Genomic DNA, 22,700 nt, shown 5'->3' on the forward strand with positions numbered 1-22,700 from the left:
CACATCACATCTTGCACATCACGCACTTGTCCCTAGTGACTAATACCCAGATCAGTGCAGGCATCGACGGGCATCAGTTAACTCCACTGCTGAAGGTATGACCCCCTAAGATATGGAAGGGGAAGAGCATCCTCCCCCTTTCCAGTCCCTCTCTCCCTCTCCTGACTCAAGTGGCAGACTCGCGTTGTTTTCTTTGGATCAACTCTGGTTTTCATCAGCCCTCTCCACCGCTAATTAAACTCGAGAAAGCAGCAGCAAGCCAGCCCAGCAAAAGCAAACAAACCTGGATAGCTTTTCTGCCACTTTCTGCAGAGACAAATGATGAATTCCAGGGCTGCCGCAAGGGAGAGGGGAAGACCACACAGCTGGCAGCAGCGGGGAGATGAGCAGGGAGCGAAGGGGAAGGAGCAAGCCGTTCCTTTTCTGGTGGCAGGAAGCTGCTATGAGATCAGCTCTGCTGCCTGGGAAATTACAGCCTAAGAAACCACAGCAGGCTTCCAAGGAGGTTTGAGACAGCACGCTTATCTTGGTTCTCTCTCCATTTCCCAACTCGGCTCATCAGGTTTGTAAACAAAATGCAGGCACAAACCAAAGCAACTGAAGCAGATCGTTAAGCATCTCGGACACCAGCCATGCCCTCCCCTACGCTAAAGCAATCCCAAAACTGGCATTAATTCAAGGTACAAGGTTAAAACTAGCATTTTTCCTCCTGTAAAACGCACCAAAGCTCCACATAGGCAGGGCTCTGTCTGGAAGACCAAAATCCTGTCCTCTGGAGGAGGACGAAAGGATGGGGTTGTAAGGGTTGGTGAATGCAGCTCACGGAGGAGAAAGTCCCTGAAGGAGAGGTCTGACAGCTTGGGCCAATGCTCCTCTGACACAAGATGGGCAGATGTTTCATATTCTGGCTTCCCAGGCGTGGGAACGTGAGCAACTGAGGAGAAGTTTGATTCTGTTTATGTGTTTTTGCCTTCTAGTTTAAACAGAGAAAAACGAAAGCAGGAGCAGCAGAGAGCGACCCAAGGGAACCCTGCCATCCCGGGTAGGGTTACCAAGCCTGAGCCTCGCCGCCGAGCTCGGAGGTGGCACGAGGACTGGCAGCAAGGTGAAAAACACACGGCCAACGTGGCGAGACACCCCTGTGGGCAGTGTAAATCGCAGAGCCAAAAGGTAGCCCCCAGCTCCTCTTCTTTCCTTCCTGGTTATTTCTGGATGGGGAGTGTCCGTAGGGTGCGCCTTGCTGTGCTTTTGCTCAAGAGAGTTACTGCTGCACCACCAGCAGCCTCTCATTTACACAGCCCCTTTTATCAGACGAGTCCCAGAGTGGTTTTCAGGCTTTATTAGGTGATCTTAAGTGCTGCAGTTTCTACTGTCAGACCGCCCACCGCAGGAAGACAGCTCTCAGAAATCAATGAATTAGCTCATTCATTCATTAAAGCAGTGGCTTAACAGCTCCCCGAGAGAAAAAGCCAAACACCGCAGCAACTTTAATGGTAATAAATAAATTTTAAAAACAAATAATAATAATAATCATTAAAAAAAAAAGAAAAAAATTTATGTGGCAAGCTTTCCCAGAAAAAGAAAATTGATCGTCTTTTTAACATTCCATGAATGCAGCTACCTCACTTTTACTAAAGCTTCCCCAAAGTATTCAGTCTGAGGCAGAAAGCAAGTATAGGAAACATCAACCCAAACAGCTAAGACTTGGCAAAGAAATAAGCAACTAAAAGAGAGACTTCTATACGAGAAAATATTGTGCAGATATAATTACTATGGAGGTATCATTACAAACCAAAGAATTACATTAAAAATAGTAATGTCAGGTGTTCCAGAGTTAGAAAGTACCAGAATTATGGTTTTAAGATTTTTTTTCCAGGGATTTCTATTTTGGTCAGATTTTGGGTTTGGCACATCTTCATAAAAGCACAAATAAATTCTCATAGAGAAGCAAACACATCCTGCAACCTTCCCCACATCATCTGTTAAGTCTGTGCTCCATAATTAATAGGTAGCAGAAACACCCGTAAGAAGTAGTCCCTAGAAAACCCTTTTTCCAGTCCCCACTTCAGAAATGGTTGAGCTATTTTGAAGGATGTTTAAAAGATAAATAAGCAAGCCTGAGGGAGATACCTTCCACAGACTTCTTCAGCTGGACAGAGGAAATCCAGTAAAGTGGTAGCCAAAAACAGGATCACTGGAAGTATTGGGCAAGATCTGTGATAAATTGTGTTAATTTAAAATTGTGTTAATTTAAAATTGTGATCTCTCTACGCTTTTAAAGTCCGCCAGTCCAGGGTCAATCTTTAATAAATGACAATGACAAGTCATGCCTCTTCTCATCAGCCATTCTTCTCTCCCTCTGTTGCAATTGAAATTTTTTTTCCTGGTCATAGATATGCTACAATAGCAGGAGATAAATAAACAAATAGTAATATAATTACATTCTTTACTGAATAAATCTGTTAGCTGAACCAGCTCGCCCACTGGCCTGCCCAATGGAAATTGCTCTGACTTGGATGGCTCAGGCAGCTCCGAGGAGCACGAGAAAGGCAGAATTCCCTTCCTCTGCTCTCGAAAAGGAGAACAGCAACATCACTGACAAACGCTTGTCACCTGTAATTGCTAACTGAGCTCTGCTGCCAAGGGAATAATCCTGAGAATAAATCATGGAGGGTTATCATGTCAAAGCACTGTCAGGTTCCTTATTCCTGATTTTTCTCTTTTCTGGCAGGAAGAGCCATTTAAGAAGAAAACACCTAAGCAAGACAGAAAAGGAGAAAAGCAACTGAAAGAAGAAGGTGTGAAAAGTAAGATGAGGGAAAAAGAAAGACATCACGTCCACCACGGAAAGGGAAAAGATCAATGAGAGCAGGACGCCGTTCCAGAAATACATGTAGCATTATTCCAGTAGTCTCCTGGGAAAGCAATTTAGGAAGTAGCAAAGGGCTCTTACTCATACTCCCTCTTGGCTTACTGTGGCATTTGGAAATGTTACTGTCCTCAGCCTCCTGCTTTGCCCTTGTTCTGGAAGTCCCTCCTTTCCTGGCACGGTGGACCAGCACAAGAGGGGACTGCGAGTCCTTTTGGGGACCGCAACCCTTCGCGCCAGCGCACTTTGGGTTCTGGGGTTCAAGTAAAAATACTGTTCCTACATGGGTGATGACAGGACTTGTGAGGCCGGTAACTTTTCGACTACGCAGCTACCACAGCAAAAATTGCAAGCAGAAATCCAGCACGAGCTGGGGTGGCTGGGCAAAGCAGGTGGAGGAGCCACGCAGCTTAGGGTGCTGTGGTTTTAAGTAAGAGTGTAGCTGTTAAACATGCTGTGCTTTCAGTATAGTTGAAAAAAAAAAGCATAAAGCAAACAGGGGTTAAAGCCATTTCCTCTTATAATTACCAAAAAACTACTTTGCATATAGACAAGCTGACAAGAGAGGAGCCTTGCTGGGAAGAGGACCATCGCCGAGGAACCGTAGCGTAACTAATAAATTAATCTGCGTAAGATTAGGGCTTTTGTTTCGCCACGTGACGACTTTCATCCGAGTACCCGAAGGCTTCCCAGGGAAGACCCAGCTGGATGACAACAAATACTTCAGAGCGAGGGCTTTGAAATGTCCTCAGAGGCTCCCTGAAGCCCCTGAGCCTCTTCCTACAAGGGAGAGGACTCGGTGGAGCAGCACCCTCCCAGCACAGCCACAGACACCACTTCCTTCTTTCCTCACGATTTCATGCAATCTTTGTGTCAGTCACAGTAATTACATTCCCAGAGAGAAAACACTAAAAATACACCAGATTTGTTTCCAGCTTCCCTTTTAATGGGATTTAGCAGCTTGAAAGGGGGAGAAACAGCACCGCGTGACCCATCGGCTCCCAGCGTGCTACAAGCTACCCCTCTTAGACCATCACTGATTCACTGCTCAGGGGACAGAAACTTATGTTCTGGAACATAAATTCTGTGTTATTATTGTTATTTGTTTAATTCGTCAAAAGAAAACATGCATTAAAATCACAAACTGAGCTCAGCATAGACGTGCAAGGTGGCAGCAGTTCTCTCAGGAGAGGAACCAAATGAAACCAAGCAGGAAGGAATAAATACCAGCTCTCGCTTTATTTGAAGTAGGATTTCGGCTGTAATCATCCTGCAGGCTGCCAACTTTCTAAGCAGGCATCCCAGCGATAACTGTTTGCCTCCTGGAACTTGGGAATGCTTTCTGTGATGTTTTCTCCTCTCTCATTTGTAATACAGTTTAGCAAATAATGTCTGAGGCACTGGTGGTGGCAATTTATTTTGTGAAATTCTGAAATATAAAACTGTACCTTTACTGTACTGAACCGATGGAAGAAATTGCAGCTCTGCAGCCCGTGAATGTGCCGTATAACTGGGGTCTCCACACGTCAGAAAATTCACAGCTTCCCATGGCAGGACCTGAAACACCATCATGCTACAGAGGAAAGCTTCATTGCACCCGAGTGCCTGTGCCAAAGGCCAGAGGGGATCCTTGTTTGACCTTGTTCCAGGTTGGGTTTCAGGGCACTCTGTAAGGGACAAGCTGTCCCTAACAAGTTATATGGATTGAAACAGACCTGCGTGATGAATTTCTGTGTCCTTCTCTTCTTTAAAAGCTTCACGTTGGATGATAATAACCTAAAATATTTGACTGAATGCTACTGCCTTGTAATTAAGCAGGTATGTTACTGTCTTCAAATCCCTGGCTCCAAAGTTGAAACACTTTGCTACTGAAACACTGGTATGATTATAAGCCAAACGCTTGAAACAAAACAGAATTAAAGTACTATTATGAAAAAAAATAATGTGTTGAGTTACCAGAAATGTTAATCTGAAGGCCAAATTTTGCTTCTGTTCTCAACTAGTGCAAATCCAGGCCAACAACCTTGACTGCAATTGGTATGGATCTAAAAACCTTCAGTGAAGAAACCATGACAAAAGCAAAGCTTGTGGGTTTGGTTTTGTTTTTAAAAAGGAGAGGGGAATCGTTTTCCACCGGGTAATGAGCTGAAGCAGGTCACTGGAGATGAATTTACGTTTAAGGCCCCAGCTGATGCAAGGCAGAAGTACCGCCACAAACTCCTTCGCTGAAGTGGGAAATGGTTGCTCACCGCCTGGCAGCATTTAACACCAAAACAGCTCTCCGAAGGGTCAACAGGAACACATGGAGCATGGCAAAAACTGTCACCACTCAATAATCCGTGCTGGTTTCCATGGCAAAGGTATGACTATTGACACAAGCAGGGCTTGTCCAAGTTTAGGAATGAGTAATCTGCAATTCACCACCCCGCCCCCCTTTTAACTGGACAAACACCAAATATGAGGGCATTCATCACTGTTTCTTCAAATTTATCACAACGCAGAAATGGAACATTACTTAAATATTCCCAAATTATTGTTTTTTGTCACTTTGGTTTTTTGAAAAACGGAGTTTTTATGATTTCAGCAGAAAACTATTCAGCCGGATTCCCAGGCCCTGGATATAAGCAGGAATAACAAGCTGCATCCAAATTGCTGGTAGTTTAAAGCAATTAATCAGGCTTTCCAAAAGTGTTGGGATTGTAATAGTGAATCGTAATACTGAAAACTGAATTGTTAACCTTTTTGTTAGCTTTGTGGTTACAGAACATGTAGCGCTCACATTTTCCAGTTTGCTCTTATGAAGCTGAGAAATCTTCTCTTGAAGGGTTTTCACGTGATGGCCCGGCAAAAAGAGAGAAAGAGAGAAAGAAAGAAAGAGAGAAAACACCACAAATGTTGTAATAAAACCATAACATTGAGGATCTTTGTTCCTCCCTAACACTTGGGTTTGACTCTTACTGCTAACCTCACTGAAGTCAGCTTAATTGCCCTATGTTTCAAACTCTCCACCACCAAGACTTAAATATAAAACAAATATAAATTAAATATAAAAGAAATTCAGCTGGCCCCAGCCACTTGATTCTGCAAGCTCAAGCACGTTTACCTAAGTCTGCAGACAGACAACCGTGGAGTTCAAGGCCGAGGTTCACAAGTCAGTGAGTTGGGTGCTCAAAATCCCATTTGTGGATGCCACTTCCTTGCCAGCCAGAGCTCCAATAATTCTTTTGCTTTTCCTACAGAAGAAAAGCCCGTGTCTGGGCAAACATACGAACCACAATGCGGGGAAGCACTCGGGTTTGCTGGGCTGCAGGAAGACACTACGTAATTTGTTGTCCTGCAGCATTGTCACAGCTCTCCAATTCACAAGCTCACTTCTACGGGGACTTTGCAAACAGCACCTATAAAACCATCCTCATTTGATTCCCACTGCATCTTCTTTCCCACAGGCAGAGAAGGCCGGGCCAGGTTAACGGGGTGGCACACAGCTGAGCAATAGGCAGGACCAGGGGTGTCTCAGGAGCAGACGATGCAGCACGTGGTGCCAGTGCAAACTTCTGCCTGACCTCCCCTATGGGGTCAAGAGGTAGGGAACAGGCTAATGGGGGAAGAGAGCGGGCATCAGGAGACAGAATGCCCCCGGGATGGGAAGGAAGGAAGATGGAGGAGTAGTAATTGCTCTGCTACTGTGTCAGAGGGGCTGGCAAGGAAAAACCTCCCTGCCTACCGTTGTTCCAGCCCTCGTGCATCACTTCTAGCTAGAGCAGCCAAAGAAAAGTTAAATGAGGAAGGAAAGCTGGGATGGAACGTCCTGCTCACCTCCACATCCGGCGTCATCCTCTGTTTCCTCACCAGCCAAATATAACCCAGATTTGTTTCACTGCGGTATTTTCCCTTGAATCAGCAGATTCTTTATTTTTTAATTAAGGCAAATCAGGCCACATCTGTAGGAAAACATGGAAGCTCGAGAGCAAGGGTTACGGCCACTATATATGTACGTGGAGGTGATGTGTTATATTACCTACCTGAAAACAGGGGGGAATATTACCAAAACCCATAAGGAAGTAGCCATTTGATTAGAGAGATATATATTTAAATGATGCTGACATTTTTCTTTCAAGCCGAGAAGTCTGGGATTTATATATATTAATAAAGAAAGAAAAACCTCCTTCAGTGAAAACAGAGATGGAAGCTGTGAAGTAAATCACAGCTACCTCTCTGAAGCGTTTTCTTGTAACTTTTGAGCCCTTCAGGAATCTGATAAAAAGAACCCAAAAACAAAGGAGAAAGTTTTTTTGCTCTTCCTTATCCCTTTCTTTGACGCCTACGAGCAGCATAAAATTAATCTTGCATTCTGCACCGGCCAGCAGATTTTGAGCCGCATTTCGATTTTCAAAACTCGGTTTCCTTCATGAATTAAATATGGCACCGAGGAACACAATCACCGCAGCCAGGCTGGGACTCTAGTTCCAATAATACATTGATTAAACTGTGCCCCCGAGAGTTTCAGCTTTCCATACGACAAAGATGGCTTTGATTATCCCACGGCTGCATTATCTAGGTATTAGGGTGTAAGCGCAGCGGCGTGATTTGGCAGGCGTTTGGAACCGTGCCTGTCATATACAATCTATACACATATGCACAAATTAAAGCCCATTGAGCTGGATTCCCTGGTGCCTTCCTGGAGCTCAGCTGGCATAGCTGCACTGAAAATTGGTCCCATTATCGGGAGACAGACAATCACTCCTGGCCTCCACCTCCCCCTCCCCTGGAGCTGGCTGTCCTCCGTGGCTCTGCGTGCTGCATCCTTTGTGCTCTGCCAGGGCTTTGTCGCGGGGGCTGTGGCCTTTGATTTGATCCCAGCGCTTTGCTATCACCGTCAGGAACAGAAACTGGGCTTTGCTGAACGGCACGTCACTGGTAATCACTGGAATTTCGTCTCCCCACCTCTGCCAGGCTTCTCGTGCCACAGAAGCAGGCAAAGCAGTGTTGGCTGAGCTCCTGAGAGAACAGTCTGCACAGCACAAGCTTCCTATCGCTTCTGGACTCCTCAACTTGAAGCTTATAAAAAAAAATAGAATATATACGAGCTGGTTACAGTGCAAAAAAAGCAGGGTGTTAACCAGGCATTCCCACAAAGGATGGAAACTGAGTTTGGGGGCAGCTGCTGGGGACATCTGCAGAGCAAACTGCAAGCAGCTGCAGCTTGGACACCCTTACATAAACACCTATGAAAACCCACTATGAAAGGCAAGCAAAAAGGGTATAACCCTCAGGAAATACTGGTTACCCACTAGTTAAGAGTGCCTGCAGCTTTGCTAATGTATGGCTTTTGCAACTGTTCAAACTCCTTTTTGCTAAGCGTGTTCATGCAGTCTCGAAAGCAAGCTTCCTGCATCAAGTTAAACTTCAAATTATTTTGTCTTTGCTGCTGTTTTAACCTGAGTTAGTTAACTTTGGCTAGCTGATTTAAGCTAAAACTCAGATTTTTTTATGGTGTTTTGCAGCGTTGTTACATCCTATATAGCACTCCTGGAAGACAGGAGCAGCCATTAGCTAGAGAATCTCATTATCACAGCTCCATCCTAAGCTAGACAAAGCACGGCTGACAGATCAATCTAACAAGGTGAGAAGATGCACAGGTTGGCAGACAATAACTGTCCAGCCCATGTAACGTTCAAACTCCCTGCTAGTGGGTTCAGCTCCCTGTCCGTCTGATTATGCTGGAACATCAGCCAAAGAAGCCTTACCTCAGCTGTGAAAAAACAAAGCAGTGTCTGCAAGCCCTTGAAGATGCCAGCTAAAAAACCTATAAAACATAGACTGCATTATAATGCTGATCAGGAAAACCTGTGGAAGTTTGTAAATTTTCCAGTGTGGGTTTAAAAAAAAAAAGAAAAAAAAAAAAAGATTCATACCCACCTTTGCTAACTTCAGACAAACAAAATTCCAGCAAATGGGTGCAAGTGCACAGAGCCAGCCCAGACTTGAACCAAGATTGATTTCAAGTATGTTACAGATCCAAGCTGAATGCTTTGCACAACCCATTTCAGGCTCTGCTTTTGTGAGCTGAAGGCAAGAGCCCATTTCCTCTATGCCGAGTGCAACTAGTAACAGCTGTAAAATGGTGCTGGCTGCCTGACAGGGCATAATACTCTTATCCTCTGACCTTTCTGAGGAAAGGAACAAGGCTGGCATGGATGCACACTTGCACATTTTTTCCATCATATCACATATTATCCTGATGCAACTAATTATTACACTGTAAACATAATTTTAGTTTGATGCTCATCATTCCTCAGAATGACAAACACCTCCTGCTGTGTTTAGAAATACACACACTCTTTAAAAAATCCTGCTTGTAACCGGGTCTTCTTATAAGAAGTTTTAATTTCCATGCTGTTTCCTCCAATATTAGAGGCAGACATTAGAGTTAGACACATTTGGTCTGCGTGTTCTGTGCAAACACTCTCACCACAACATACTCAGGCTACATGCCAAGCCCACGTGGAAGCTAAGGGAGAAAAGAACCTGGAAATTTAAAATCAGGTGCCCAAATAAAATGCACCGATCTCAAAGCATCCTATACTGTCAGACTAAAAGCAAAACCAAACCTTCTTTTGTTAGCTAGCTAAATAAATAAGTTCTGCATCTTAATTAGATAATCAAACTCAATTTAAGATCTTTGCCTCCATTTTAAAAACATCGTTCACCTGACCACACTTGTAACGACAAGAAGCTCAAGTCACTAAAGGAGAGGAGACTAATTGCATTAGGTTAAAGCACGCAAAGGACTTGACTTTACATGCCCTTCCCATACAACACGTACTCCCCCAGACTGCAGGATCAGGACCTTGAAGGGGAAGAGGCAGTCTCAGGGGGATCCGGGACCTTCACAGCTCTTTCACTTCTTTTCTTCATGCTCCAGGAGCTAGGTTGCCATCTGGCACGGACTTGCAGCAGCTGCAGAAAATAAACTTGAGCAAACATATGGGGACAGGTGTGACTAACAATTAAATAGGGGGGAAGTACTGCATTACAATTTACCTAACAAAAGTTCCTGGGGAGTCTGCACCTCCGAGTGCAGGTCGTGTCCCACCGTTCAGCTCTAGTACTCATTCTTCAACCTTAGTGTCTGGAGAAGGCTTCATTCAAAGCATTGCTCCAGAGAAAATTTTGGGTTAAACTTTTAAGATGAAGTTTTTTCCCTTATACTATGCATGGTCTCATCAAAATAAATATGTATCTAACGTACCTCCAACTCAAAAAGCCCTTTCAATGATCATAAAATGCTTTGGATTTTTCTAGTTTACCTCAATTTAAAAGCCAGCCTTCCTCCTCTCAAATAAGCATTCTGCTTAACTTGAAATATAATTTGGCTCAATTATACAATGGGAGGAATAAATTTATATGCACAGAGGAAAGCCATAAACAGTTCACAGGTCAGAAAACATATTTAAATGTCCCTAGAAAGACTGGGAGGTTACTAAGTATGGTCATCTGGTCTACAAAAGGACTGAGATCACTAGAACTTCACGTATCTCTTGAAATACATATTGAGCAAATCTCATCAATAAGAAGCTTTCTCTTTACCCAACAGCAGACTGTTCTTTCCACGTTCCAGATGAGGAAATTTTACCCCGTGGAAGTGAAATGCGTACCTCTTTTAAAGCCCTGCTACTTGTGAGTCACTTGCATAGAGCGACCCTGCTAATTTCATCGTGGTGAACATGTGAGGCTCTAGGAAGTGGTTTTCAAATCCTCAGCTTCTGCAAACAAAGCTAAACAATTCAGTTTAGCTGGGTCCATGAGGATGGAAAGCCCGGATGCCACACGAGCTCATTCAGAAGGCGCTATGGGGCTGCTTCGATTCTAGAGACAAACAAGAAGGTAAAGATGTCCCCTCCACGTGGCTTTATGTTTAGACAAGCCTCCAAAATCTATTCCTTTTACCTACTCCCCTGCTCTTGTTATGGTTAAACTACGAAAACTGCACACATGCAGCGACCAATATCTGTGGCTTTTGCACAGGGCAACCCCCCTCTGTGCACACAAAGAAACCACGACCCCAGGCACATCAGTCCTGGGTGTCCGAGTAATTTAAGCCACCTGAGGAAAATGCTGCCAGCGGTGCTGTGGGTCAGGTTCTCCTTAAAACAATGAGCACAAGAAAATGAGGCACTTCTGAGCAGCAGGTCCTGCCTCCAAGATCTTTGGCCAAGTTGTGACAATCCCAATGCAGGAAAGAGGAATCTATAATTTGGTTCGATGACCCACGTAAAGCTCAGTGAGATCCCTTGTTTTCAGCCTCGGTCATTTCCTATCATCAGCTGCCAGGCAGGAGGAGTGGGAACGGAAGAAGAGCGTGCAGGAACTGGCTCTATGGCAACTGGAGCTTTCCTCCTCCAGGGGAATTCCTTACTGGCCATTTGCAAGCACAATCCAATCCCCTGCACCAACTGGAAAATGAAATCTGATGAAGGAGAGAAAGCTGGTGATGAGAGACAGCACCTGGGACCTCTCTGCAAGCTGCTCCTCAGCCGCACGGGCCCGGCCTTCAGCCATACCCTACCGGATCTGTAAGATCTCCACGCGGGTTTTGATCAAGGTCCAGATAGAAGTGGAAATTTGCATGCGCCACGAGATAGCTGAACGAAGTCTGATCAAGGAGTCAACAGGTGCTGGCCCTGCCAGACCCAACGGGTGGCAGAAGGCATACCGAAGGTGAGTCAGCTGGCGAGGATCCTAAAGCAGACAACAGGAACGTGCAGCGAAGCCTGCCATGCTTCCAAGGCTAGCACGACCAAGCCAGCAGCTAGAAAAAAAAAAAAAAAGTACCTCTGGAGACTCGTGCCAAACCAACAGAAATGCCACTTAGGTTCTTACTGCGAGCATCCAAATAACCGATCACATTTCATCACGAAGAAACACGCTGCTATTGCCCGAGGCCAGTGCAGGACCTACTACGGAACCAAATGGGAACAAACGAGATATTAAGGCTGAACTTGATGAGCAGCATTCCAGTTCCTGCCATGTTTTTTGGTGAGGCGTGTTTTCGGAAGGCAGATTATTCTGTAAAATCTCTTACTTTTTTTTTTTTTGGTAAAATTTATTTAACTGTAGCACAGTGCAAGCCAAAAGATCAGGAGGGGAATTACACCCCTGGCTTTTGAAGGACAGGTGAAGCGGTCTGGATTAATAGACTGAGAAACACATCTCAGTGTCTCTTTAACTTCCCTGAATTTATTTCGGTAGAAAGGGATGAGCAGGTACAAACGCTCGTGTGCACACCTCCTTGCAAGCACTGGGAGCCAGGATAGATTGAGAAATGCCAGGGGAAGAAATGAAATGAGGCAATTTCAAGAGCATGTTAACATAAGGCTCGTAGGCCTTGCTTTGAAAGATTGTGTTGTGTAAAGCATGGTACTCACTCTTAGCCCAGGTAAAATGTCATTGTGGTAGAAGCTGTTGTGTTATCAATAGGAACAGTGAAGTATGCGACCATTTTCTTCACCAGCTCATAGACAGAATCAGATAAAACAACCTAAATCACTCCTCCAGAAAAGGCATTCGGTCATTGTAGCTACAGTAACGTTACTCCTCTGTTTTCTAAAAGCAGAGAAAAAATATCCTCGGGTTCTCAGAGCACTGTGAATTAAATTGCTAAGGGATTACAGACTACCAGCATTTCTAGGATTCATTACACATCCCCCAGTTCTCTCTAGAAGGTCCCTGGGCAGCTCTTCCATCTCCTTCCTGTCTACGTTGAGGGCTCAATGTATTTCTCCCTCCTCATCATCTCTCCCTCGTTATTTCCTTCAACAGTATTGCTTCTTTCCTGTCTGAAAATAAGTTACTCACAGGGTTACCATGTAAAAGTTTGAGGGCAGATGAGTTAAGGATCTCACAAGCTGTCCTTCAAAACTATTTTTTTTTGTTCTATAGACAGCTGCGGAAGTGCTCGAAGCAGTGATTGCCTCTCGTTCCCAGTCTCTAATGCCCACACCATTACAGTTGTGCCCTCTGACGCCTAAAACATCCCCTAAAATATTTGCATTGATTGGACACAGCTTTTAAAAACGAACATATCCAAGCTGGCAGACAGATATTAGCTGTGAGGCCTCACAGCCTTGTCCAGCAAACAAAACAGAGGCATCGGAGCAAAGCCTTGCTGTAAATGGCATGCCACAGGTTCAGCGCTCCTCACAGCAACAAAAACCACAGGTTGCAGACACTTTGGGGCCAGGCTCCATTTTTTTTTCCCTGCTCATGTCACTTTCGGTTCAAAAATCTCTCGAATCAGAAAAGCCAGTCAGCTGGTCACCTGCTGACAGCTGCGAAACGCCAGGACCACCTGAAGCTTCCCAGCCCAGCATTTATACCCAGGGCTATTCTTCCATCCTCCTCGGTGCTGAACAGGAACAGAAGAGACACGAGGAAAACATTAGTGAGGAGCCACTTGTGCAGCAAGCACAGGCTCTTGTGCTTTGCAAGCAGACCTTGTCAAGGCTCATGAGTGAAAATCGGCCACCTGACCTCCATCTCAAGCCATCTCAGCAGCTCGCCTCCTCCAGACCAGCGGCCCTGGAGCAGGAGAGAGGTGGTTACAGCACAAAGCAGCCTCCCACAAGGTCTCTCCCCTCCCTCCCTACAACACACGGGCAAAAAGGACCCACGACGGCAGAGATGCTTTTGAGGGTTGCAGCCCTCCCCTGCAGCACATCTTGATGGTACAGCACGATGTTACTGAGGAAAGACATACGACCCAAAGAGGTGTGCCCTCGCGGTGCAAGCCAGTGCCTGCAGCTTCCCACACTTGAACAAGATGAAAATAATAAAGGCTATAGAGAGCTTTCTAATCTCCCGTGCAGCTCTGGAGAAAAACTTCAAGCTGATGCAACTCCCTTCTCTTGTTAGGCTGAAAAACAGAGGAGAATATTTCTGAACCTAAAATATTTGGAAGAATTCATTAATCACTGATAGAAAGTAAAATACCCAGGGAGCAGGGCTGTGCCTGCCAGGAGCTGATGGTACCAATACTGCAGGACACCCTCAGCCCCTGCTGAGCGATGGGACCCGGTGACACTCCAGGTCCTGTGGAGCAGGGTGCTTGGTCCCAGACGGGGACCGGCTGTTTCTCTCAGTTTGCTCGTCACAAAAAGGCTGGAACTGTTTGTACGATCATTGAACGCAGTAACAAACAGGCTGCAAAGAGAAGTTATGCCTTTGTAAAGACGGCTCACAAATCAGAAGACAGATCTTTTATTTTTTCCTAGCTGAATCTTGGTTTCTATTTGTTTATCTTCCTTCAGATGAATTAAAAAAGACAAATAAAATACTCTTGAAAGCGCCAATATATTAACGCGAGGCTGTTTGCAAATCACCCGCCCCAAGGCTTATTAAATTGGGTCTAACAGTGACCCCTAGTGTTGGTCGGCAGCACCATTGCTTTCTGTTGGAGGATTCCTTTAGAGTTTATCAAAAATAAAAATAATGATAAAAAGATAACCCACCTGAGAAAGCTTCTATTGGCATGTATTACGGACATCTAGATGAGATGTAACTGGCAGATTTGTTGATGACATTTTATTTCAACACTGTCTCACCATACAATTCTCTTTTTTTTTTTTTTTTTTGCTGTTTTATTTTTCAGTCAGACCTATTGCTACAAATGTGATTAATATTTGATCTTATTATTCACATGTTTATATTATTTACAATAGTCAAAACGTCATGGCATGACGTTAAATAGCACAACGTGTCATGGCACAATATCTATTTTGGCAATAACTGGGGGAATTTCAATGGATATGAAGTGCTGGCTAGCTATTTCTGCTGAGATCCATTTAGGACTACCAAAAAGGGGGAGTCTGAGCTGTATCGAAAGAGTGGAGCAGCGGAGTAAAAGGCGAGGAGAGAGGAACCTGGAAATTAAGCAGGAAAGAAACTCCAGATCCTAGGCATAATGGCTGCATAAATAAACATACTTGCATAGCAAAATGAGGCTTGAGAAGACCATCAACTTTATGACAACATTTTTGTCATAAAGAGAAACATTAAATACAATGGGCACAGCTCTCTGTTTACTACAGTTATCTGTGCAAACCCAGATTAAACATTGTGTAGCCATAACCTCATGTAAAGTGTCTGGTTTGACGTGCCCTTAACCAGGACTTCCATTAGCAAACCACAGATAAATGAAGAATTAATAAATGAAAACACAGCAAAACAAGCAGCTAATTAGGAGCCTGAATTTGTAATGAGTGGAGCATCATCATCAGTACTGACTCCGGGGCAAGTAGATGGGGCCATGCTTCACAAACACAAATGCTTGAGTCTGCATTATTTGCTCAGCTCGAGTTCATTCTACTGAGCTTCAGTATAAATTTTACTATTTCACCCATCAAAAATACGTAGTTCCCAATCTTACTGATTGAAAACTACATGAGATCATCAGTATGTTAAAAGCTAAGTCAGTTCTTGAAAACAGAGGGTAAAACTTCTAAAAATACCGTTTTAAAAAGTGCAAAAAATGGACAAACCAACAAACCAAGCTGGAGCTAATTTGCCAGGGAAAGAGAAGTCATTTTATCCCTAGAGCACTGACGTACAATCTCAGCCCATTAGCTTCAACAGGAACAGAATTTCATTATTCTTGTTTTCTCAAAAGATAGTCTCAGCTATAACAGGATTTTTAACTTTATTTTCATCTAGTGTTCTTCCCTCAGAAGCACTGTATATTTTTTCTCATTGCTGATGTTGCAATCAATCATGTTCCCAAGTTTTCCTCCATGTTCCAATGCCAAGCTTAGTCAATATCAATAAATAACAGTTATTTTGGACCAGAACACCAAAATTTGTTCCTTTTCTTTCATATAAAAGCTTTAAAATAGGCCTATTCTAATCTGTATTTCACCTTTGACACTTACGTAGCAATTTGGATCAATAGAAAAGTTAGGTATAAATTAATTTTTTAATCACTATCTAATACATATCTTCACACATGTATTAGACCCAATTGGAAAATAAACTGCAAATGAGGGAGAGAAAGAGCAAGAGAGAATGCAATAACAAGGTTATAACAAAGGAAAGTGTTTTCACTCTGTAGACAGCTCCTGACAGCTCAAAACACCTCTTCATCTCCCAGTGTCATTTTCCACTTATAGAAAGGATCAATCTGAAAGTTCTCCACTTTTGAAAAGACGGCAAAAATTCACAGACACAAAAATCAATCAGGTGATTCGAGACAGAAGCTGTGCGGTAACCAGGAGTTACTTTAACACTAGAGGGCAGGAGAGCATCTTCTAAATCCAAGCCTTGCAGTTCTGACTTAACCTTCACTTGGCTGGAACACGAACTTCTCTTTGGTCGGGTGACAAAATGGAAATAAGATATTTCTATTCTTATGGACTACTTACATGTGGTTAAAGTGTCATGATTTTTATTCCCATGTACTAGCACAAGGAAAGCAGCACCAACTGGAGCTGAAGAAATTAAATGGCAACAAAGCCTGCTTTCGCTGACATCCTTAATTTTTAATAAGTTAGCACCCCTCTGGCCAGCTATTTAACTTATGCAATCTGTACTGGTTAGGCTCTCCTCCTCCTGAAAAGGAATTTCATATGTTGTTCAATATATCATAGCCAATTGTAAAGGGTTCTTCAGATTCAGTGGGTTTCCTACCATCGTCACGCACAGAACCACCAGGTTCCCCTCTCCTCTCACGACTAATTTCTTTGATACAGACAGTCAAGACTAACAACCTCTCTTGGCTCAAAAGCATCTCTGACTTGTACAACGAAGATGTGATATTGCTCAGCCTCAGTGAGAATTTGCATCTTTGGCAGAACAAAGTAGCATTTACTTATTTATAAGATGCAGAGACATGCGTAACTATTTGTCACATCAGAGCATTTTTACATCTGCAAATTGGCACTAAAACAAAGAAACAAAAAAAAAGTTTGGAACTTTAGGTTAGCATCTGCAGTGGTCAGCACTATCCTAACACAGGAGTCCACGGGGCCCCCACTGGATGAATCACAGAGTCAACAGTCAGTCAGGAGAAAAAGCACGCATGGTTCTCTTACACAAGTTGTCTAGAGATGCCAAAAGAAGAGGGGATTCACACTATGAGCACAACTCTGTCAAAATGCAAATGTGATTATGCAAACTGCCCCATGCACCTGCGAGAGCAGTTGTTGCGATGTATCTAATACTTAGATAACACAGGAGTTTTTAGTCTCCGTTTCATGGGAACTTTTTTTTTTTTTTCTAAAAAAATTCTTCGAAACAGTGAAGCACTACTCTGACATACGTGCTAATGGATACAAGGCTCAGATAAGGACCACAACATGATTCAAGCAGCTCTTTGTTTTGGAAAAAATGAAAATCTTAATAGATGTTCTGAAAGAAATGAAGTTTAGCATCTCAGAAGAGTCGATGATTAGTGAAAAATACTGTTTTCATCTCCTGAAACGCACCTCTCATCCATTTCAGCAGAACAACAGAATTGTATAGGAAAATGCAAACTGCATATACTATTATCATCATGTCTTTGGAAACCTATAAGCTGCACAGTGACTGCAAGAAAATTAGTTAAAAGACTAAATTCAGAGGGTAATGCTAAAGACAGCAATAACTATGTAAAAACAAACAAACAAACAAACAAAAACCCACTCTCATTCCAAAGATATTACAGAATTGCTTTTCAATGAAGCTAAAAATTGAGGTATATACTTACATTCTTTGCAGATGTTTTCTGTTTTGCATGCATTGCACCTCTCTCAACCACTGATTCCATTTCTCTGCAGCACTGAAGGATGCATCCACCATGGTATAACGTCTTGGTGTAAGAAGGTTGCATCTGCCTGGGACAGTGGCCTGAGAAAAGTAAAAATTATTTTCTACATACAATTGTTTCAAACATTGCATCTCAGTAACATAATAATCAAAATCAGTATTTCTTTGGAAATGCCAACAAACTGGATTTCTTGTTAGTTAACCAACCTGAAAGTGTGTCCTGGATTTTCTTGTCCATGCTGGTGGTTAAGTGCAGCGGTGAGCAGTCCTTGTCCACAGCTAAGGGAGATCAGCACCAAGCTGTGCACCTGCTCCTGCTATGGTCCCTGCAATACGTGCTAGGTCATATATTCAAGAGAGAAAGTTTCCATATTACTCACTATTTCACTGTCCTAAAACCTAGACAGCAAATTGGCTAAATTAAAGAAGCAGACACGCAATTATAGGCACACTCCTAAGTAAACATTTTTTTTTTTGACTTAAAATTAAAGGTTAGGCTGAAAACTACCACAGAAACTTCTCCAATGAGAACTCTGCAGCAATTCAGACACTGCTCAAATGTAATCACAATCCTACATTTAGAGAACTGAATCAAGCCCCTAGAGTTAGATTCCATTCAATATTAAAACACATACATTTGGGTAACTATGAGATAGGTGTTCTAGTCAGTAGAAATCTAATTAATACATTAATGGGCTCCAGAGAGCAAGACAGTTTCCCCTAATGAAGACACCGACATGGTCTGTGTTCCTCTGAAAATGGAAGCCTCCAGGAAAATGGCAAGATCTAGACTGGTGGCAAAGCAAGCCAGGAGCATTTCAGCTGCCTCCCAGTACATCCAGTTCAGCTCTTCGCCTTTACTGTTTTTGGATGATGCTTCCTCTCTTGGGACCTTTATGTAGCCATATTACTTTGCATACTGGCCAACGTAACCAGTTCAGGCACATCTCAGAAGATATCTAAGGGATATAGGATTTAAAAGAAAATCTCAGTGAAGCAGAAACTAACTCATAGGACTAAGTCTTACTTCCACACTACAATTTCTTTAAACTTATGTATAGGGGAACCTATTGTAGCCAGTACTATAATTCTGTAATAAAAGTTGCTTTTTACAGTGCAAATATTTATTTTGCAGGTTAATACTTACCCCAACAGCTTTACATTTTATTGTGAGCAGCAGGAAGAAGCAAAATATTCTTTTTATTTTCTTTATAGCCTTGAAACAGATTTCTCTGTTTACTTTTGAACAAGAAAGATTAAACATCCTTATGCTCATTGTTGGCACCTCTGGTAACCATACTAGACTAATACTGCACATGTGAAAGAGAGAAATCAGCCTGAAAGCCTCTTCTATAATTAAACTCTTGGCAAAACTGAAGCCAAATGTGATGTTGGTTATTCTGACAAGAGCAATAGGACTCACTGGAATGAGTTCACTCACTCCATACTCACCACTACCACACCAAATCAAAACCTGCTGCAGAGGACAAATCTAAGTACCAAGATTCTTTATTTTAAGGGAAAAAAAATCTGCAACTGGTCTGCATCATCTGGATAACCACAGGCAGTGAAGTATCCTGGGAGCAGCAGACCCTACAAGGCCTAATTTCCTATGGACTAAGTCATGCATCCCCATAAGCTACTTGCCAAGCCCCAGCTTCCCTTCCTCCACAACACCATCAGCCTTTTCACACCCTCTGGCCATGATCCCAAGCCATATGTGTGCTCAGTGGACTGCTGGCAGGCCAAACAGAGCAGATAACTACTTCATTCAGACTGCAGCCTCCCCTTAGGGGAAAGGGGCACTGCCCTAATCTTCCCACTGACTTTCACAAAACTTGCAGGAAGTATCTTTGTTATTGGAGACCTCTATTTCGTTGTCAGACTTGCTGGACAAGGGCTAACAGGATGAAAGATGCAGTGGAAGAAGCAGGACTAATATACAGTGCAGTTGTGTAAGTAGAAGTTAAAAGAAGAGAAGAAAAATTAAAGACACTCTGTTTAACTATAGATTGCTTTCTTGACAGCTTGTGGAGTTCATGGTGGCCAACAAATAATACAACATCTACATACAGAAAGTAATGTATTTATTGTAATTATTGAGCCTAAAAGTAAAAGAGATGATACTTTTTCCATATGGACAAGCAATATAAGCTGTGAGCTAGTTGAAGAAAGCTGTTGGGATACATGACAAAGCCAATGGTCTCACTTTCCAGTCCTCCACCTCTGTGCATGCCAAGGATGCTCCCAGTTTGATCAAGTTCATCCCACCTTTGGATTCCCTCTTTTAGACTAATTCAAAATCAGAATAACACCTTTTTCCATCTCCCTACCCCAAAGCTTAGCTACTCTCCGTACAGCAGAGAGGAGCTGCACCAGGGGAACAGCTCAGACGCTCAGTTATGAAGTGGGGCCTGCAAAGGGTCGCACCCTGGTGGCCCTGTGGCGGTTACACGGGGGGTTGCAGACAGAAGCTCAGATGGGTTTAGGGTTGCAGGCATCATGAGAGGAAAAGCTTCGAAACCAGAAGGTTGCTGCCACACACCAGAGGCACACAGAGGGGCTGAGGCTGTCAGGGCCCTCTGGAGGCCACCAGCTCCAGCAGGCCCATCTCCAGGTGGCTTTGGAAGGCCTCCAAAGAGGAGACCCCACAGCCTCTCTGGGCAGCCTGTGCCAGGGCTCCTCACCTGCACAGCACAGAGCTCCTGGGGCTCAGGGGGAGCCTCTTATCTGGACAAAGTCAGGGGCTGTTTCTGGAACTGTCCCAGAGAAACCAACACCTGTTGCTGGGGAGTTTCAGGCAACCTCTCTCACCACAACACAGTCCTCTATTCCAAAGCCCTAACATACCACCTCACTTCAGTGCCCAAGCCAGAAAAAAAAAAAAAAAAAAAGGAAAAAAAAGAAACTTGTACATCATAAAACTTTTTCACATACAAACCCAAAGTGAACACACACGCTTTAACCAGTTTACATGCACAAGCCCCAGGTGGATTCAGGAAAATAAATAAATAGATAAATAAATAAAAGCAGCAGGAAGCTGCATGCTAGTACAAGAATACGGTACCTATAGATATTTTTAGAACAAAGGGAGAAAAAAACAACAAAAATCAAGAAGGTTCTCCATGCAGCAAGTATAGAAAGTTCAACAACGTGAGAAAGTTTTGATATGACTGTGGAGCTGTCCCCTTCCTCTCAAGATTTAAGAGATTACAGTGCAGATTTGTAAAGCAGTTTTTAACAGACTCTCCATACCTCCACACCTACAAGTACCATTAGCAAAGCTGTTGGTGTATCAGCACCACTTAACCATTGGGACAGTTTAGAACATCACGACTTTTTAATTTGAAAGAGAAGCTTACATATTTCTGCAACTACTTAAAATTCAACTTCCCTCCAGTTTACACCTAGCATAATTTTTAAGCTTCAGCCACTGATTGACAAAGATCTTGCTGTTCTCAGTGCTGTGTGACAGCCCCGTTTGCCCACACACCTCCATCACTCCCCGTGTACAGACACTCTTTGAACAACAAGCAATTTAATGATCATCAAGCTGAGAGCTCCCCTTTGCAGAAACAGGTCTGGATCCCACCTGCCCAGAGCCCCTTGTGCAGCTCGGGCAGCCATTTCTCAGAGCTCCCACCCCAAGAGCACCTCGCTTGGAGAAGCCAAGCTTTCAGCAGGACACGAGAAAGCAGCACATAAGACACGGGCATTGCAGAGCAACCTGAGATGCCATACTCTAATGTGACAATGTCGAGAGCTACAGATATAAAGTAGTAACGTGTTCTGCATGCATTTCTGTGCCTCAGTTTCCTCACCTCCTTGAGCTTCCCCAGGATGCTGCAGGTGACAGATCCTCCGCAGGCATCAGACCAGCTCCCCATGGCTGTGGCTGCTCTTCACCCTCACCACCCCAAGAGCAGTCTCTTCTCTTCCAACCCCCACACTTCCTGTGTATCTGTTTTTTCTTCCCCAACCAAAACTTTTTGTCTTAGAGGTTAGCTCCTAACAATTTTTGTCCTGCTGAGATATTTGAGCCCACCCTGCTCTTTCCTGAGTTTCTGCAGCTGCTGCCTTGGTATCTGCCACTTGAAGGAAACTACTGAGCTCTGGGAAGTTACTGCTATACCTGGTCTTGGAGGGAAATATGCCACCTAGAAGCAAACTGTGAGCTCCACCACTCAGTAGTTTCTAAATTGTATCAAAATCTCAGTCAAACTTATTTTATTGTACATAGAAAGATCCACAAACTTAACAAATGCACATACACTAATTTCAAAGAGATCTCAAGCCAACAAGTGTTTCAACAAGTGGCATAACAAGCCACAGGTTTCACGGAGCTGGAGATACAATGCTTGATCACATCAGGTCTTCTGCCAAAGTATGGTAAGAAGGCCACAGAGCTTTTTGGGGAGACAAAGAGGTCTTCAGGGAAGCCAAACATGATAGTAACACTCATCAGATGACACTGGTGGATCAAAACAAAATGCTAATGAAATGATCAGTCTGCTTATTGCACAAGGTGATGGGAAGGTGAGAAAGAGTTTGTTTTCCTCAAAGTCTCAGCTAGTGAAATGGGAAAAATAGCAGACTTAAAAAAGCAGCTGAGTAAAACAAAGCACAATAAGTTTTACTGCAGTTGTAAAATGTGTTTCAGCCATCTGCAGCAAATGCTCTCAGCGATGCCAAGGGAAATAATACCCCCAAAGGAGCGACTTGTGAGGTGAAAATCTAACCTACTAGGAGGAGACCACCAAAATCAGCTTTACAGCAAAGGGGAGCAAGTGCAAATGGCTCAAGACAAGGGATGCGGATCCTATTTTTCACATTTTTGTCTGTGGCCACCTTTGTGGCCACCTCGGACACCTTCCACATGCCAAACTTTGCCAGAAATAATGATCAAAATGCAACCGATTGCGTTTTAGTAACCCGCGTGCCTGCTTTTCAGTAGCCTGTGCGCCTCTGTGGCATTTGCAGAAAGAGTTTAGTTTAAAAACTAGATGTATGTGTTCGTGGCGGGCAATCCCTTGAT

General features: G+C 43.5%; 1 protein-coding gene across 2 annotated transcripts in view; it reads right to left on the reverse strand.

Moving 5' to 3' along the window:
* Positions 1 to 21,559, reverse strand: part of RASA3 (RAS p21 protein activator 3) — a 140,362-nt gene extending 118,803 nt beyond the window's left edge. Inside the window, exons 1-3 of one of the 2 annotated variants that reach the window (XM_082755124.1) lie at positions 21,487 to 21,559; positions 17,873 to 18,003; positions 17,607 to 17,746 (exon numbers count right to left, since the gene is read on the reverse strand). The gene's annotated coding sequence lies outside the window, so the exon portion shown is untranslated. Of the gene's footprint in view, positions 1 to 283; positions 372 to 17,606; positions 17,747 to 17,872; positions 18,004 to 21,486 lie in introns of those variants that run through there. The other variant, XM_082755125.1, reaches the window with a different exon arrangement.
* Between the last annotated feature and the right edge of the window lie 1,141 nt (positions 21,560 to 22,700).

The sequence above is a fragment of the Aythya marila genome (assembly GCF_965140915.1).
Source record: "Aythya marila genome assembly, chromosome: 1".
Classification (NCBI taxonomy): domain Eukaryota; kingdom Metazoa; phylum Chordata; class Aves; order Anseriformes; family Anatidae; genus Aythya; species Aythya marila.